Raw genomic sequence first — 19,144 nt, 5'->3', positions numbered from 1 at the left:
CAGAAAAGGTGCTGTTATGCTGGTTTGAAATTTATCTTCAACTATTTGCATTTTGATAAAAGAGATGTCTTGGAGCAATGGTTGAGTTATCTTTGTATGACCTTAAGGTCACGAGATTAAGTCGTGTAATTGGTCATGGATGCATTTATTATGTTAGACTGTATAAATTACATCCTCTAGGAATGGTGCTTTTGCACGTGGTTTTTTTTTCTTTAATTTTTGCAGTTTAATCCAGTATATATGAATTCGTTACTTGATATAGAGTAAACTTTTCCAGAATTGCAAAGGGTAAGATTCGGTAAGAGTTTGAAATGTATTAGACATAAGAATGCCACACTCTTCTTGTTACTAGCTGATGTTATGTATACCTAATAATCATCTTGCATGTTAGAGGATGAGATCCTGAAAACTGTAACTATATGAACTCTTCTGAATATTGGGCACCGATATTGTAGTACACATTTTCAACTAGACAGCATACTATATTCAGGCAGTGAGGATATTATATGGAGTACGGACTATGACATTATTTTGACTCTTTCATTCCTCTGATTTATTGTATTTAATGTAGTTTTACTTATGCTTTTACTGAGAAAAGAAATGATATTTAAAAATAAAAAAAGGTGAGGGGAACCTGGGACATGGATGCGTCTTAAATTGATACTCCGTTGTCTTTTATTTGAATTGTGTAGAACATAGATTTATTAAGGACTCCATCAAATTGTTTATACTAGGAAAGAACAAAGTATGGAACTGAATCTGATTTATATAGGCTTGGATGAAATAAATGCACATAATTTTTGGATATTCTAAATAACAGTTTATTATTGGTTAGTGATGTATTATGGGATAAATGTAGTTACTTGTACTAACTGAACTAAATGCTATACATGTTGAATCTGGATATGATTTAATGCTAATTATTATGGATGTTTAGTTTTAGTTTGAGTTAATATCTTAACTAAAATAGGACAACTTTGTAATTAAATATTTTTATAAGATGACTGAATATATAATTTCTGTAAGCATTAAAAAAGTTAAGTTATATTTTTTTATCATTTTGCAGAAACTCAATGCACCTCAGCCCCATTCCTCTCTGAAATTGAAAGAAAAAGGCAAATCAAGCTCTACCCACCCATTTACCCAGCCCCGCTGCCCGCAGCACTGCAGCCACGCCAACCATCGCAGCCACCTCAATTTTGGTGAGAATGTCATTCTATTTCGTACAGACCATTACAAATGAAATTCTAAAGTGATGAAATCATTGATGCTCATTTTTAAAAAAAAATAATCTAAATATATGTTGTTATGCTTAGATCTTTAAGATACAAAGAAGATAGTCAACCAAATGAGGGACATAAAAGTAAATACAATTGGATGGATTGTATTAAAAACTTTTAGTTCCTTAAAAGGTGTTACTGTATTTTATGTGAATTAGTGGTAATTTTTGTAGTCTACATATCTGTGAAATGTTAATTGTGTCGTGATGTGTTTGTTTTTTTTATAAATTGGAGGTGTATCTTCGTTTTTGGGAGATGGATCCGTTGGATAGTGATTTTTTCGGATCAGACTCCGATGTTGGGTTCCTTAGAGGAGACGATCTAGACTTTTTAGACGACGATTCAGAGGCTGATGAAGATAGACCTCAAGATAAGAGAATAGCAGAGCTGTCACAAGAAGATATCATGCAACTTCAGTTTACAGATGAGGAAGCTGTCTATCGATTCTACAAGACTTATGCAATGATGCACGGTTTCGCTGTGAGGTTGGATGAAGTCAGACGCGATAACGATGGTTCCGTAATTATGCGCCAAATTGTTTGCAATCGGGCGGGCTCAAGAAAGGAAGAGGTTGAAAAGGACGAAAGAATCAGGGACCACCGACCCCTAACTCGAAGTTGTTGCCCGGCTAGAATTCGTGCAAGACTAGATACAAAAATTTAGCAATGGAAGGTTGTTTCGTTCTACGAAAAGTACTCTCATGAATTAGTTGCTCCACTCGACGTTAGCATGATGCCTGAGTATCGCACATTCAGTGTCTCGGATAAAGCTCAGGCAAATAATTTGCACGACATAGGTATCAGGACCTGTCACATCTTGGGATACTTGGCTGCTCAAAAAGGTGGATATGCAAACTTGCCATTCAACCAAAAAGACATGTACAACCTCATTACTCAATATAGGAAGGAAAAGGTGAAGGGTGGTGATGCAAATGCTGCAATAAGCTATCTGAGAGGTAAAGTTGGGAACGATTCTTATTTCTTTGGCAAGTACACATTAAGTAATGAGAATCGATTGGAAAATTTGTTCTGGGCTGATGGGACTAACAGCATTGATTATGAGTGCTTTGGGGATGTATTGACATTTGATTCGACTTACAATAGGAATGTCTACAATAAACCACTTGTTATATTTTCTGGTAGTAATCATCATGGGCAGACCGTCGTATTCGGTTGTGGTCTTCTTGTTAATGAGGATATTGGTTCATACAAGTGGCTCTTGGAAACTTTTTTGGAAGCAATGGGGAGTAAACACCCTACGGCAGTTGTCACCGACGGAGATCTTTCAATGAGAGAAGCAATTAAACAGGTCTTTCCTTCTGTAACACATCGACTATGTGCATGGCACTTACATAGGAATGCATGCGAGAAGGTTAAGAATAGTGGATTTCTAATGGACTTCAAGCAATTGATTTATGCCAATGTGAGTGTTGAAGAGTTTGAGGTCAGGTGGGAAGATATGGTGGCCAGGTATAACTTATCAAGCAACTCTTGGGTCGTCCAAACCTATGAGATGAGGAATCTATGGGCTCTTGCATATTTGAAGGACCAATTTTTTGGGCAAATCAGGACAACATCCCAGTGTGAAGGGATTAACTCTCTAATAAAAGCATATGTGAGAAAGAAAGATACCCTTCTTGAATTCATCAATAACATGGAGACCGTGGTTAGCCATTACAGGAACAATGAAAGAGTCGCAGAGTTCAATAGTAAATATACCGCTCCAGTACTTGTGACTTCTTTGCCGACACTTGAAGATTTTGCTGCAAAGACTTTCACTCGTAACATGTTCTGGGAGGTCAGGAAGGAAATTGAGGGTACTTGTGCAATGAATACAGAGTTGGTAATTCAGGATGGTGGAAAACTATACTTCAAGTGTAACATTTTTGGAGTGCCAGAGATTCATCATGTGGTTGAGTTTGACAGAGTTCGGGGGATTCTCCGTTGCGAGTGTCTGTGGTTCGAAAATAGAGGAATTCCCTGCATGCATATATTCGCCTGCCTAAAGCACCAACATGTTGAAGTTATTCCAGAAAGCTTAGTGTGCAAGCGTTGGACGAAGAATGCCAAGAGTGACTTCATGAAGTCAAACGTCGATGATCCAAGTGATTCTGATAAGGTACTAAAGTGTCGTTTGGGTGTGTTGGGTGCTGAGTGTTCTAGGTTGATGGATTTGGCCTGTAAGAATTCAAGTGATTTTGTCGAAGCAATGAATAGTGTTGTCGACACAATTACAAAACTCCAAAAGTGAGGTGAAAATCCACATAACACTAACTTAGACGATGACTGCGTTGGTGACCCATTGGTGGTGAAGAGTAAGGGAGCTCCCAAGAAAAACTCAAAATTCAAGCAACAGAGAAAGTGTTCAAACTGCGGTGTGACAGGGCACTACAACAAAAGTTGTCCTAATGCTCCTGGTAGAATCCCAAAGGAGCCAGTAGACGATGATACAGAAACAAATATCAGCAGCATCCTCCCTAAGGTATCTCATACTATAACTATGTCTAGACATTTGTTGTATGCTGATCCGTCATATTGTGTTATGGATTTATAAACTATGTTACTCTCACGCATTTGTAATGGACTGTGGTGTTTGCTTTGTGATCAGCGCAAAAGACATGACAGTGTGAAAAATCAGCATAAGATGGAAAAAGATAGGAACATTGGTGGTGGAACAGCACCAACCTCAGCAGCTAAGTCGGCTTTTATTGATCAAGTGAAAACATCAAGCCTTGGTCCCAATATCCCGGTTTGTGCGTCTACAAGTAACGAAGAGTCCGGGATGGGTTCCATATCAGCTGGGTCTTCTGTTGTGGCCCCTAAAACTGGAATGGCAGCTTGAAGATGATTCAGATTTTTGAATGATTGGTTAGGCCTAGCTTATATTCCACAACAGAGCGCTCATACAACAACGTTCCCCATAAAAGATATACCTATAACCTCATCTTTGAAGCCTGCTCTTCGGCTTCCTCCGGAGAAACATACCGGAAAAGATTATGCAAATCCATTTTCTCTAACTGTTCTTTATAGTTGTCGAATTTGGATAATCCATTCAAACGCTGCTTCTCAATCCCTTCCCACATCAACATGCCATTCTCCATGCTATCTTCTGCCTTGTTATAGTACTGCAAAACCTCTTCAGAAGCACCAATGTCCGGGTCCTTATTGGTTGCCACCGAATAACACCAATGAAGCTTTGCTTGCTCAAACTGCTGATACCCAAGTGTAAGAAGTCGTTCATAGAAGTCGGGTTTGATTCTCACGGCCTCTTCGTATCTCGTTTCTGCTCTTGTGTACTCAGTTTGAGCCCAGTCATATGCAGACTTGATACTCTCCAAAGACTCTCTTGATCCATCCTCTGCAGAGGATACACGCTTCCTCGCCCTAGACATGTGAACATTCCCCCAATTAAACAATGCCGAAGCTGCCATTTCTTGAAATTTATCAGCTGCAATTTCAAACAGTTCTTGAGCATCATCATCCAATGCAGTATCCTCCATTGCTTCGGAATATAGCTTCATTCCAACCTCGTGAATATATAGATATGCATCAGAGTCAAATCCAACAGGGTTCTTGAACAGCCTTGCAAACTGGACAAGCCAGTCCTCCACAGTAATCACCCGGTTTGCTACCGGTTTGGCTCTTTGCCTAGCTACATTCTCTATATCCTCACCTGATTTGCTAACATAAGTTGGCACCCCACGTCCCATGGTTTTATCATCATAAGATGGTTCCTGTGAAGGATCCACTTCACAGGAATATAAAGTCGAATTGATCCCAGCACATTACCGGAACTTTCAGCTAGCCTTAAATCAGCAACATTGGTTATTGTAACAAAATCACCTTCTCAATCCTTATACTTCACAAGAACACTCTTCAATTGTGGAAACCGATCCTTTATTGTATCCCTTATCATCGTCAAACTACAATTCACCGGCAGCTGCGCCCATCGTATATCCTCTCCAAATATGAACTTCACTGTCCTTGTAATCGCAGTTTCTCGCCGCTTAACAGGTCTTGCTTCCAAATTGTGTTTCTCAGTTGGGTTCTTGACCACTTCCTTATCCTCATCCTTAACATGACTCTTCACATTCTCCTGCACATGATCCGTCTGCACCACCTCCTTGTGCACAACCTCCTTATTCTCTTCCATCTTCTCGTCACTTTTCTGGTGATGACCTTTCTTCTTCTTTAGATTCTCCTTCACCACTTTTCGCAACTGGGCAACTGGAGGCTCTGTGATTGTAGCCAAAGCAATCTCAATCTCATCTATACTGATGTCTGAGTTGAATTATTTCCCTTCCATTGTAACGCCAATATCTTTCTCACATTAACATTACTCTTGATTGAAAATTGACAATAAGGATCGACATATAGGGAACTACTTATTCCCTATAACTGAGCCTTATATATTACGAAAATGATCACCTCTAAAACATTGAATACCACATTAGTATTTAATTGTTCCTTGACCACGGAATCATATGATATGCTAACCTGATATATGAGGCGGCATGATATTTAGGATGAATAAAACAAATTCATTATATGGCATTATACCTTATCAACACAAAAAAATAATGATATAACATACGATTATAGGAGTAGAGAATCAGAAGACCTGCCTGCTGCAGAAGCATGACTCCACAACTCATAATAAGAAATCAACCAAAATCTGATAATTCCATAGCAGACAACCTCTTGAACTGCCTGTCACAAGCATGATAATGTCAAATTGTGATACTAAATTGATGGACTACGACAAGTTTCAAAACTGAACACAAGAATTGGGATGAACAAGAAGATACTAATCAAAGTACAAGACCTAGTTGAAGAATCATTGTGAGATTCAGCACCTTTAACTAGGGTTACACGATCGGACACAAATTCGGATCGGTCAAGAATAATTTTAAGGAACATCTCTTAAAAATGTTCAGCCATCTTAATCTGCAAGAGGACGAGTCCAATCATACTCTTAAAATTCTTTTTTTTTCTGCTTAACACAAAATAAAATCCAATTTACCTCATCATTGTCGAATTCTACAACTCCAAATGGAACAAATGTTGATATAACAGATCTACGATGAGCAACATGAAGATCAATTTCCAGTTTCTCAGCCTCTGCTGGAAGACATGGCATGATGAATAGACCAAACTTTTCGTAAACCCTATCCTCTGGAAAGGGGCAAAATTTTATGTAGTATGAGTTGAGATGAACAATTTTCTCTTATACTTTCCAAGACTTTCTAAAGGGAGAAGAAACTAACATCTAATGTAATTCTCCGCTTGACTTGTCATCTGAAAAAAAGGGGGAAAAAGTGAAATACGACAGCAATTCAAGGAAGAGAATAAGAAACCCACTAACCTAAAGATCAGTCCGAGAAGAGGGTCACTATGAACAGTGATGACCCTCGGGGGAGCAGACGTCGTTGCCAATTTGCAGGAAAGGCTGAAAATAGGGTCACAAAATTGGGTGAGTGCTTTATTTTTCGCGGGTTTGGGGCTATCGGGGTTTTTGGTTTGGCGGGTATGTATGTGAGAGTATCTTTTGATTCTCGTAGATTTAATTTTTGGGGGGTTTCTACCACCCAAACTATTCAGAACAACAACCGCTATCAGTTAAATTACAAAGGGAGCAGAGTTTTCGGGTGAACATGCGGAGTTCTCTAACACCTTTGCTATATAATTTCTGTAAAATTGTAATTATTGTGTAGTGTAGTGTACCTACTCATTCAATTTTGAGGTTACAACGTCTCTTCTATTTTAGTTTACAATTTTAGTAAAATAAATGGAAACAACACAATACTATCGATAAAAATGGCAGAATTAGAAACAAATAATTAGAAACGGTTATAGTATAAAGTCTTACTAAAATAAAATACCTAACCCTGTCAATGTAAATAATTCAAAAAATCTTAAACTTTGAAAAATAAATAAGACTCAGATCATTAACATAAAAAATGGCTGCATTTCAGTTAATTTTGGTGACCAATTTCTTTGTGGCTTCGATGGTGTTTTCTTTGACCTTATTGTAATTACTCAGCACTAAGTCTAAGGCCAATCGCATGCGAGTAGATTCGTCCACTGGCTGCATGTTGTGAAATTAATAAATTAGTGAACATTCTATTCAATAAGGATACAATATCAGCAATTATAATGTTATACTCACTGGTATGATAAATGAATTTCTGGTCTCAGCATATAACTGCCATCTAGCAACCCACATCCCAGAATCAAACCTGAGGCATACGAATTAAAGTATTTGTTTCATCTTTCCTAGAAACTTATTTGAATTTGCTTAAATTCATATAGTAACTTGGCTTACGAGTTATCTTGTTGTGGAAGATTCTGTGGATAATAGATCTGAAATTCACCGAGTTGATATGCAACTTCATCCAACTCTAACTTACCCACTAATCTCTCATCGGCCAAATGTTCATGGATCATCCAGTCAATGAAATTTGCCTACATTGACAGCAATTATAACTATAAGTAATTGTTGCTGAAAATTAAATGAGTTACTGGCAACAAATTCAATTGAGAAGCATGAATAACTCACTAGTTGTCGAATCTGTCGCTCCCTTATGGTTTTCCTTGGTCGTTGTTGCATCGGATCTATACATATCAACTTCCTCTTCTTCACGTCAACACATAATAAGTACCAGTGTTTAAAGATGTCCTTAATTGGTACATAAATCTAAAAATCACAAAAACCCAATATTATAAAAACATATAACGGCAAATGAAAGTAGATGGGTAGGTTTCAAAGTTAAAACAAATACATTAGCTACCTTTGATAAGCTGCTAACATCAGATAAGTATGTTGAATGGTTCATTACCACCTCTGATGGTGGGTAGAAAAAGGAAAGTGCTTGTTCCTATCAAGTTTTACAGTCAATGAAAATTGTGATTCACTTTGGTTGTTTTATTAAAGCATATAGTAGACCTTGAATTCATATGACTTACGGAGACCCTAGGTGGAAGAAACCATATCTTTGGACCTCCGGAACGGTTTTTTTCATCATGAGTCATTTTGCATGCAACCATTGTTAATATCTAGCAAGTTTAAAGGTAACAAATAAAGTTAGTCTCAGAGGTTTGAAAAATAAAAAATTTAACGAAAAAAATTTGGAATGTTACATTAGCATCTATCTGTCGCATAGGCTTAAGTGCATCGAATGATCTTCTACAACCATCCACACCTTCGTATACAAGTATTTTCTCGCTGTTGTAAAAATAAATAGATAAATAAATAAATAATCTTACCACGTGAAATAAAATATTTAACAACTTTTATCTATATGTATATTAACAAGATACTTACTCGAGAGAGGCATTAGCATTATATAAGTATATAGCTACCATTGCTTCTTCTTCATTGACCAGCATATCTCTGGGGATTTCAAACGTCAATTGAAATAAAAATAATCATGAAATCATAGTCAAATTATTCATAATGAACATATTCTTAATAAAATAATTTTTACTTACTAGTATTGTCAATGAACGCAATCTTTCAACTTCACATTTGACGACATCCAACACACACAGTTGTCCATTGATGAGCGGATAATTTATACGCTTTTTGGCATTGTTTTTAGTATGTTTTTAGTAGGATCTAGTCACTTTTAGGGATGTTTTCATTAGTTTTTATGTTAAATTCACATTTCTGGACTTTACTATGAGTTTGTGTGTTTTTCTGTGATTTCAGGTATTTTCTGGCTGAAATTGAGGGACTTGAGCAGAAATCAGATTCAGAGGTTGAAAAAGGACTGCTGATGCTGTTGGATTCTGACCTCCCTGCACTCAAAGTGGATTTTCTGGAGCTACAGAACTTGAAATGGTGCGCTTCCAATTGCGTTGGAAAGTAGACATCCAGGGCTTTCCAGCAATATATAATAGTCCATACTTTGGCCAAGAATTGATGATGTAAACTGGCGTTCAACGCCAGCCTTCTGCCCAAATCTGGCGTCCAGCGCCAGAAAAGGATCCAAAACCAGAGTTGAACGCCCAAATTGGCACAGAAACTGGCGTTCAACTCCACAAATGGCCTCTGCACGTGGAACACTTAAGCTCAGCCCAAACACACACCAAGTGGGCCCCGGAAGTGGATTTATGCATCAATTACTTACTCATGTAAACCCTAGTGACTAGTTTATTATAAATAGGACCTTTTACTAGTCTTTTTGACCATCTTTGATCAGTTGTATGCTATCTTAGATCACAATAGGGGGCTGGCCATCTCGGCCATGCCTGGACCTTCACTTATGTATTTTCAACGGTAGAGTTTCTACACTCCATAGATTAAGGTGTGGAGCTCTGCTGTTCCTCAAAGATTAATGCAAGTACTACTGTTTTCTATTCAATTCTTCTTATTTCGCTTCTAAGATATCCATTCGCACCCAAGAACGTGATGAAGGTGATGATTATGTGTGACGCTCATCATCCTTCTCCCTTATGAACGCGTGCCTGACAAACACTTCTGTTCTACATGAATTAAGCTAGAATGAGTATCTCTTAGATCTCCTAACCAGAATCTTCGTGGCGTAAGCTAGAATGATGGCGGCATTCAAGAGAATCCGGAAGGTCTAAACCTTGTCTGTGGTATTCTGAGTAGGATTCAATGATTGAATGACTGTGACGAGCTTCAAACTCGCGAGTGCTGGGCGTTAGTGACAGACGCAAAAGGAGGGTGAATCCTATTCCAGCATGATCGGGAACCGACAGATGAATAGCCGTGCCGTGACAGGGTGCGTGAGCATATTATTCACTGAGAGGAGGGGATGTAGCCACTGACAACGGTGATGCCCTTGCATAAAGCCAGCCATGGAAAGGAGTAAGACTGATTGGAAGAAGATAGCAGGAAAGCAGAGGTTCAGAGGAACGAAAAGCATCTCCATTCGCTTATCTGAAATTCCTACCAATGATTTACCTAAGTATCTCTATCCATATTTTCTTATATAATATTCGAAAACACCATTATCAATTTATATCTGCCTGACTGAGATTTACAAGGTGACCATAGCTTGCTTCATACCAACAATCTCCGTGGGATTCGACCCTTACTCACGTAAGGTATTACTTGGACGACCCAGTGCACTTGCTGGTTAGTTGTATCGAAGTTGTGACAATTATGAATTAAGATCAAAGCACCAAGCTTTGGAGCCATTACCAGGGATTGTTCGAGCCTGGAGATCACAATTTCGTGCACCAAGTTTTTGGCGCCGTTGCCGGGGATTGTTTGAGTTTGGACAACTGACGGCTCATCTTGTTGCTCAGATTAGGTAATTTTCTTTTTATTTTATTTTCAAAAATTTTTCAAAAATATTTCTAAAATTTTCTCATCTGTTTTCGAAAAAAAAAATAAAAATAAAAAATAAAAATGTTTTCAAAAATTTTATTCAAGATTTTTAAGAATGAATTCTAGTGTTTCATGAAGCATGTGAAGCCTGGCTGGCTGTAAAGCCATGTCTAAATTCTTTTGGACTGAGGCTTCCAACCATCAGCTCTTACACGACTGTAGGGTATGTCAGGCGTGTCATGTCTGAATCACCTGCTGAAGCTTGGCTGGCCATTGGCCATGTCTAGTGTTTTGGACTGGAGCTTTCATTGAAAGCTTGGCTGGCTAGTGAGCCATGTCTAATTCCTGGACTGAAGCTTTAGACTAACATGGCAAGATTCCTGGAATTCATATTAAAAATTTTGGAATCCTTATTTTTCCTTTTTCTATTAATTTTCAAAAAAAAATTACCAAAAAAATCAGAAAATCATAAAAATCAAAAATATTTTTCTGTTTCTTGTTTGAGTCTTGAGTCACATTATAAGTTTGGTGTCACTTGCATATGCATCTTGCATTTTTCGAAAATTTCATGCATTCATAGTGTTCTTCATGATCTTCAAGTTGTTCTTGGTAAGTCTTCTTGTTTGATCTTGATGATTTTTTGTTTTGTGTCTTTTCATGTTTATCATATGCATTCTTGAATTCTTAGTGCCTAAGCATTAAAGAATTCTAAGTTTGGTGTCTTGCATGTTTTCTTTGCATTAAAAATTTTTCAAAATTATGTTCTTGATGTTCATCTTGACATTCATAGTGTTCTTGGTGTTCATCTTGACATTCATATCATTCATGCATGCATTCATTGTTTTGATCTAAAAATTTCATGCATTGCATAATTTTCATGTTTTTCATAAAAATTTCAAAACTCAAAAAAATATCTTTCCCTTTTTCTCTCATCAAATTCGAAAATTTGAGTTGACTTTTTCAAAAAAATTTTAAAAATCAAGTTGTTGCCAATGAGTCAAATCAAATTTTCAATTTGAAAATCTTATCTTTTTCAGAATTTTTTTCAAAATTCAAATATTTTTCAAAAATCTTTTTCTTATTTTTATATCAAATTTTCGAAAATAACATAATCAATTAATGTTTTGATTCAAAAATTTGAAGTTTGTTACTTGCTTGTTAAGAAAAAATTCAAACTTTAAGTTCTAGAATCATATCTTGTGATTTCTTATGAATCAAGTCATTAATTGTGATTTTAAAAATCAAATCTTTTTCAAAACTAATTTCAATCATATCTTTTCAAAAATATCTTCTTATCTTATCTTTTTCAAAAATATCTTTCCAAAATATCTTTTCTAACTTCCTAACTTCTTATCTTTTCAAATTTGTTTCAACTAACTAACTAACTTTTTGGTTGTTTCTTAACTTTTTCAAAACTACCTAACTAACTCTCTCTCTCTCTAATTTTCGAAAATATCTTCCCTCTTTTTCAAAAATTTCTTTTTTATTAACTAATTATTTTTATTTTTAAATTTTAAAAATTTTTCGAAAATTTCTAACATTTTTCAAAAACCATTTTTCAAAAATCACTAACTCTTTTTCAAAAAAATTTTCAAAAATTCCCTCCTTCTCCCCCATCTCATTCTATTTATTCATTCATATCCTAACATCTCATTTCACCTCCTTCCATCCTCACAGTTGTGTTTCTTCCATTATATTACATTCTTTGTCTCCCCCTCTTCTTCCACTCACACAGGGATCCCTATACTGTGGTATAAAGGATCTCCATTATTATTATTATTATTTTTCTGTGCCTTCTTCTTTGTCATATGAGCAGGAGCAAGGATAAGAGCATTCTTGTGGAAGCAGATCCAGAACCTGAAAGGACACTGAAGAGAAAATTAAGAGAAGCTAAAATACAGCAATCCAGAGAAAACCTTTCAGAAATTTTCGAACAGGAAAAGGAGATGGCAGCCGAAAATAATAATAATGTAAGGAAGATGCTTGGTGACTTTACTGCACCTAATTCCAATTTACATGGAAGAAGCATCTCCATTCCTGCCATTGGAGCAAACAACTTTGAGCTGAAACCTCAATTAGTTTCTCTGATGCAGCAGAACTGCAAGTTTCATGGACTTCCATCTGAAGATCCTTTTTAGTTCTTGACTGAATTCTTGCAGATATGTGATACTGTTAAGACTAATGGAGTAGATCCTGAAGTCTACAGGCTCATGCTTTTCCCTTTTCCTGTAAGAGACAGAGCTAGATTATGGTTGGATTCTCAACCCAAAGACAGCCTGAACTCTTGGGATAAGCTGGTCACGGCTTTCTTAGCCAAGTACTTTCCTCCTCAAAAGCTGAGCAAGCTTAGAGCTGATGTTCAAACCTTCAGACAGAAAGAAGGTGAATCCCTCTATGAAGCTTGGGAAAGATACAAACAGTTGACCAAAAAGTGTCCTTTTGACATGCTTTCAGAATGGACCATCCTGGATATATTCTATGATGGTTTATCTGAGCTATCAAAAATGTCACTGGACACTTCTGCAGGTGGATCCATTCACCTAAAGAAAACGCCTGCAGAAGCTCAGGAACTCATTAACATGGTTGCTAATAACCAGTTCATGTACACTTCTGAAAGGAATCCTGTGAGTAATGGGACGCCTATGAAGAAGGGAGTTCTTGAAGTTGATACTCTGAATGCCATATTGGCCCAGAATAAAATATTGACTCAGCAAGTCAATATGATCTCTCAGAGTCTGCATGGAATGCAAGCTGCATCCAACAGTACTCAAGAGGCTTCTCCTGAAGAAGAAGCTTATGATCCTGAGCACCCTGCAATAGCAGAGGTAAATTACTTAGGTGAACCTTATGGAAACACCTATAACTCAACATGGAGAAATCATCCAAATTTCTCATGGAAGGATCAAAAGCCCCAACAAGGCTTTAATAATGGTGGAAGAAACAGGTTTAGCAATAGCAAGCCTTTTCCATCATCAACTCAGCAACAGACAGAGAACTCTGAACAAAATGCTTCTAATTTAGCAAATCTAGTCTTTGATCTATCTAAGGCCACTGTAAGTTTCATGAATGAAACAAGGTCTTCCATTAGAAATCTGGAAGCACAAGTGGGCCAGCTGAGTAAAAGGATCACTGAAATCCCTCCTAGTACTCTCCCAAGCAATACAGAAGAGAACCCAAAAGGAGAGTGCAAGGCCATTGACATAAGCGCCATGGCCGAACCTGTGAGGAGAGGAGAGGACATGAATCCCAAGGAGGAAGACCTCCAGGGACGTCCAGTGATCAATAAGGAGTTTCCCTCTGGGGAACCAAAGGACTCTGAGGCTCATCTAGAGACCATAGAGATTCCATTGAACCTCCTTATGCCCTTCATGAGCTCTGATGAGTATTCCTCTTCTGAAGAGAATGAGGATGTCACTGAAGAGCAAACTGCCAAGTTTCTTGGTGCAATCATGAAGCTGAATGCCAAATTGTTTGGCATTGATGCTTGGGAAGTTGAACCTCCCTTGTTCATCAATGAACTAAGTGATCTGGATCAACTGACATTGCCTCAGAAGAGACAGGATCCTGGAAAGTTCATAATATCCTGTACCATAGGCACCATGCTCTTTAAGGCTCTGTGTGACCTCGGTTCAGGAATAAACCTCATGCCCCTCTCTGTAATAGAGAAACTGGGAATCTATGGGGTGCAAGCTGCTAAAATCTCACTAGAGATGGCAGATAGCTCAAGAAAACAGGCTTATGGACAAGTAGAAGATGTATTAGTAAAGGTTGAGGGCCTTTACATACCTACTGATTTCATAGTCCTGGATACTGGAAAGGAAGAGGATGAATCCATCATCCTAGGAAGACCTTTCCTGGCCACAGCAAGAGCTGTGATTGATGTTGACAGAGGTGAAATAGTCCTTCAATGGAATGAGAACTCCCTTGTATTCAAAACTCAAGGATCTCCCTCTGCAACCATGGAGAGGAAGCTTGAAAAGCTTCTCTCCAAGCAGAGTCAACCAGAGCCCCCACAGTCAAACTCTAAGTTTGGTGTTGGGAGGCCACAACCAAACTCTAAGTTTGGTGTTGAACTCCCATATCCAAACTCTAAGTTTGGTGTTGGAAAGTCTCAACAAAGCTCTGCACATCTGTGAGGCTCCATGAGAGCCCACTGTCAAGCTATTGACATTAAAGAAGCGCTTGTTGAGAGGCAACCCAATGTTTATCTAATTCTTATTTTTATTGTTTTTCATGTTTTCTTAGGTTCATGATCATGTGGAGTCACAAAATAAATATAAAAATTGAAAAAGGAATCAAAAACAGCAGAAGAAAAATCACACCCTGGAAGAGCATCTGTCTGGCGTTCAAACGCCAGAACAGAGCATAGTTCTGGCGCTGAACGCCCAGAATGGGAGCATCCTGGCGCTGAACGCCCAGAACAAGTATGGTTCTGGCGTTCAACGCCAGAAATGGCAGCAAAGGGGCGTTGAACGCCCAAAACGGGCACCAACCTGGCGCTGAACGCCCAGAGTTGTGTGCAAGGGCATTTTACATGCCTAAACTGGTGCAGGGATGTAAATGCCTTGACACCTCAGGATCTGTGGACCCCACAGGATCATCTCAGGATCTGTGGACCCCACAGGATCCCCACCTACCTCATCATCTCTCTTTCCATTCATGATCATCCCTTCTACTTTCCATTTACCACTCACATCCATACACCCACTACCTTCAAAATTCAACATCTCTCTCCCACCCAATCCCACCCATATGGCCGAATACACACTCCCATCCATCTCCTCCATATATTCTTCTTATTCTTCTATTCTTTCTTCTTTTGCTCGAGGGCGAGCAACATTCTAAGTTTGGTGTGGTAAAAGCATAGCTTTTTTGTTTTTTCCATAACCATTGATGGCACCTAAGGCCAGAGAAACCTCTAGAAAGAGGAAAGGGAAGACAAAAGCTTCCATCAAGGGTCTATAGCTCAGTGGTAGAACATTTGACTGCAAATCAAGAGATCCCTGAGATACCTCAAGGGATACATTTTCTTCCACACAATTATTGGAAGCAACTAAGGGTGGAACATCAAGAGCACTCCATCATCCTTCATGAAATCAGAGAAGATCTAAAAGCACTGAAGGAGGAGCAACAAAGGCAAGGAAGAGACATAGAAGAGCTCAAGGACATCATTGATTCCTCAAGAAGGAAATGCCACCATCACTAAGGTGGATTCATTCCTTGTTCTTCTTTCTTCTGTTTTTCGTTTTCTATGTTATGTGCTTATCTATGTTTGTGCCTTCATTACATGATCATTAGTAGTTAGTAACTTTGTCTTAAAGATATGAATGTCCTATGAATCCATCACCTCTCTTAAATGAAAAATGTTTTAATTCAAAAGAACAAGAAGTACATGAGTTTCGAATTTATCCTTGAACTTAGTTTAATTATATTGATGTGGTGACAATGCTTCTTGTTTTCTGAATGTATGCTTGAACAGTGCATATGTCTTTTGAAGTTGTTGTTTAAGAATGTTAAATATGTTGGCTCTTAAAAGAATGATGACTAGGAGACATGTTATTTGATAATCTGAAAAATCATAAAAATGATTCTTGAAGCAAGAAAAAGCAGTAAAGAACAAAGCTTGCAGAAAAAAAAAAGAAGAAAGAAAAAAAAGTAGGCGAAAAAAAAAATATAGAAAAAAAAAGAAAAAGAAAAAGCAAGCAGAAAAAGCCAATAACCCTTAAAACCAAAAGGCAAGGGCAAATAAAAAGGATCCCAAGGCTTTGAGCATCAGTGGATAGGAGGGCCTAAAGGAATAAAATCCTGGTCTAAGCGGCTAAACCAAGCTGTCCCTAACCATGTGCTTGTGGCGTGTAGGTGTCAAGTGAAAACTTGAGACTGAGCGGTTAAAGTCAAGGTCCAAAGCAAAAAAAAAAAAAAAAAAGAGTGTGCTTAAGAACCCTGGACACCTCTAATTGGGGACTTTAGCAAAGCTGAGTCACAATCTGAAAAGGTTCACCCAATTATGTGTCTGTGGCATTTATGTATCCGGTGGTAATACTAGAAAACAAAGTGCTTAGGGCCACGGCCAAGACTCATAAAGAAGCTGTGTTCAAGAATCATCATACTGAACTGGGAGAGTCAATAACACTATTCGAAATCTGAAGTTCCTATAGATGCCAATCATTCTGAACCTCAATGGATAAAGTGAGATGCCAAAACTATTCAAGAGGCAAAAAGCTATAAGTCCCGCTCATATGATTGGAGCTATGTTTCATTGATAGTTTGGAATTTATAGTATATTCTCTTCTTTTTATCCTATTTGATTTTCAGTTGCTTGGGGACAAGCAACAATTTAAGTTTGGTGTTGTGATGAGCGGATAATTTATACGCTTTTTGGCATTGTTTTTAGTATGTTTTTAGTAGGATCTAGTCACTTTTAGGGATGTTTTCATTAGTTTTTATGTTAAATTCACATTTCTGGACTTTACTATGAGTTTGTGTGTTTTTCTGTGATTTCAGGTATTTTCTGGCTGAAATTGAGGGACTTGAGCAGAAATCAGATTCAGAGGTTGAAAAAGGACTGCTGATGCTGTTGGATTCTGACCTCCCTGCACTCAAAGTGTATTTTCTGGAGCTACAGAACTCGAAATGGCGCGCTTCCAATTGCGTTGGAAAGTAGACATCCAGGGCTTTCCAGAAATATATAATAGTCCATACTTTGGCCAAGAATTGACTACGTAAACTGGCGTTCAACGCCAGCCTTCTGCCCAAATCTGGCGTCCAGCGCCAGAAAAGGATCCAAAACCAGAGTTGAACGCCCAAACTGGCACAGAAACTGGCGTTCAACTCCACAAATGACCTCTGCACGTGGAACACTTAAGCTCAGCCCAAACACACACCAAGTGGGCCCCGGAAGTGGATTTATGCATCAATTACTTACTCATGTAAACCCTAGTGACTAGTTTATTATAAATAGGACCTTTTACTAGTCTTTTTGACCATCTTTGATCAGTTGTATGCTATCTTAGATCACAATAGGGGGCTGGCCATCTCGGCCATGCCTGGACCTTCACTTATGTATTTTCAACGGTAGAGTTTCTACACTCCATAGATTAAGGTGTGGAGCTCTGCTGTTCCTCAAAGATTAATGCAAGTACTACTGTTTTCTATTCAATTCTTCTTATTTCGCTTCTAAGATATCCATTCGCACCCAAGAACGTGATGAAGGTGATGATTATGTGTGACGCTCATCATCCTTCTCCCTTATGAACGCGTGCCTGACAAACACTTCTGTTCTACATGAATTAAGCTAGAATGAGTATCTCTTAGATCTCCTAACCAGAATCTTCGTGGCGTAAGCTAGAATGATGGCGGCATTCAAGAGAATCCGGAAGGTCTAAACCTTGTCTGTGGTATTCTGAGTAGGATTCAATGATTGAATGACTGTGACGAGCTTCAAACTCGCGAGTGCTGGGCGTTAGTGACAGACGCAAAAGGAGGGTGAATCCTATTCCAGCATGATCGGGAACCGACAGATGAATAGCCGTGCCGTGACAGGGTGCGTGAGCATATTATTCACTGAGAGGAGGGGATGTAGCCACTGACAACGGTGATGCCCTTGCATAAAGCCAGCCATGGAAAGGAGTAAGACTGATTGGATGAAGATAGCAGGAAAGCAGAGGTTCAGAGGAACGAAAAGCATCTCCATTCGCTTATCTGAAATTCCTACCAATGATTTACATAAGTATCTCTATCCCTATTTTCTTATATAATATTCGAAAACACCATTATCAATTTATATCTGCCTGACTGAGATTTACAAGGTGACCATAGCTTGCTTCATACCAACAATCTCCGTGGGATTTGACCCTTACTCACGTAAGGTATTACTTGGACGACCCAGTGCACTTGCTGGTTAGTTGTATCGAAGTTGTGACAATTATGAATTAAGATCAAAGCACCAAGCTTTGGAGCCATTACCAGGGATTGTTCGAGCCTGGAGATCACAATTTCGTGCACCATCCATCACAGTTAGTTGCCTGCATATTAAATGTATACATTACAAATATTTATTTTGATCATTTTCAGTTTCATTAAACACAATTTCGTACTGTTCATATGTTACTATATTCACCTACTATTAAGCATGAAATTCGCATTTGGCAAACTTTAGTAATCCTTAAAACAGAGATTACTAATTCTTGTTACTTACCCTACTGCCATTTGCTTCTTCACCTCCAGCAGTAGACATTATGGTGTTTGCAGGAGGAGTTAATGTTTGGGCCAAATTCTAAAACTCTTGGCGTATCGTTATTTGTACCTCTTGTTTCACTCTCAAAATCTTTGAATCAATGTATTCAGTTAAACATTGATACATTGGTTCTGAGAGTAAATTTAAATGTTGATTGCTGACAAATAAATTGTCGAAGGAGGCTTCTGTGTTCTTCTTGGAAAGACTTTGACTACACAAGTGCGAAATTAAATTATAGTTAAAAAAATTTTTTTAGATTGTCATACAAGTCTCTTATTGTGAGAAAATAACAAAAAAAAAAATACCGTAACAAAAATCTATTTAATAT

General features: G+C 38.1%; 1 non-coding gene and 1 pseudogene across 1 annotated transcript; both read right to left on the bottom strand.

The window, feature by feature from the left end:
• Positions 1–4,128: 4,128 nt before the first annotated feature.
• LOC112785652 (protein PHOX1-like) lies at positions 4,129–6,419 on the bottom strand (annotated as a pseudogene).
• A 6,503-nt stretch (positions 6,420–12,922) lies between these two features.
• On the bottom strand, positions 12,923–13,030 carry LOC112787137 (small nucleolar RNA R71). Its single transcript, XR_003194567.1, has one exon. It is a non-coding gene; the product is annotated as a small nucleolar RNA R71 (small nucleolar RNA).
• Between the last annotated feature and the right edge of the window lie 6,114 nt (positions 13,031–19,144).

This window comes from Arachis hypogaea, chromosome 20 (genome assembly GCF_003086295.3).
Source record: "Arachis hypogaea cultivar Tifrunner chromosome 20, arahy.Tifrunner.gnm2.J5K5, whole genome shotgun sequence".
In the NCBI taxonomy this organism is placed as follows: Eukaryota; Viridiplantae; Streptophyta; class Magnoliopsida; order Fabales; family Fabaceae; genus Arachis; species Arachis hypogaea.
The sequence above is the reverse complement of the archived record's forward strand: the minus strand, read 5'-3'. Positions and strand labels throughout refer to the sequence as shown.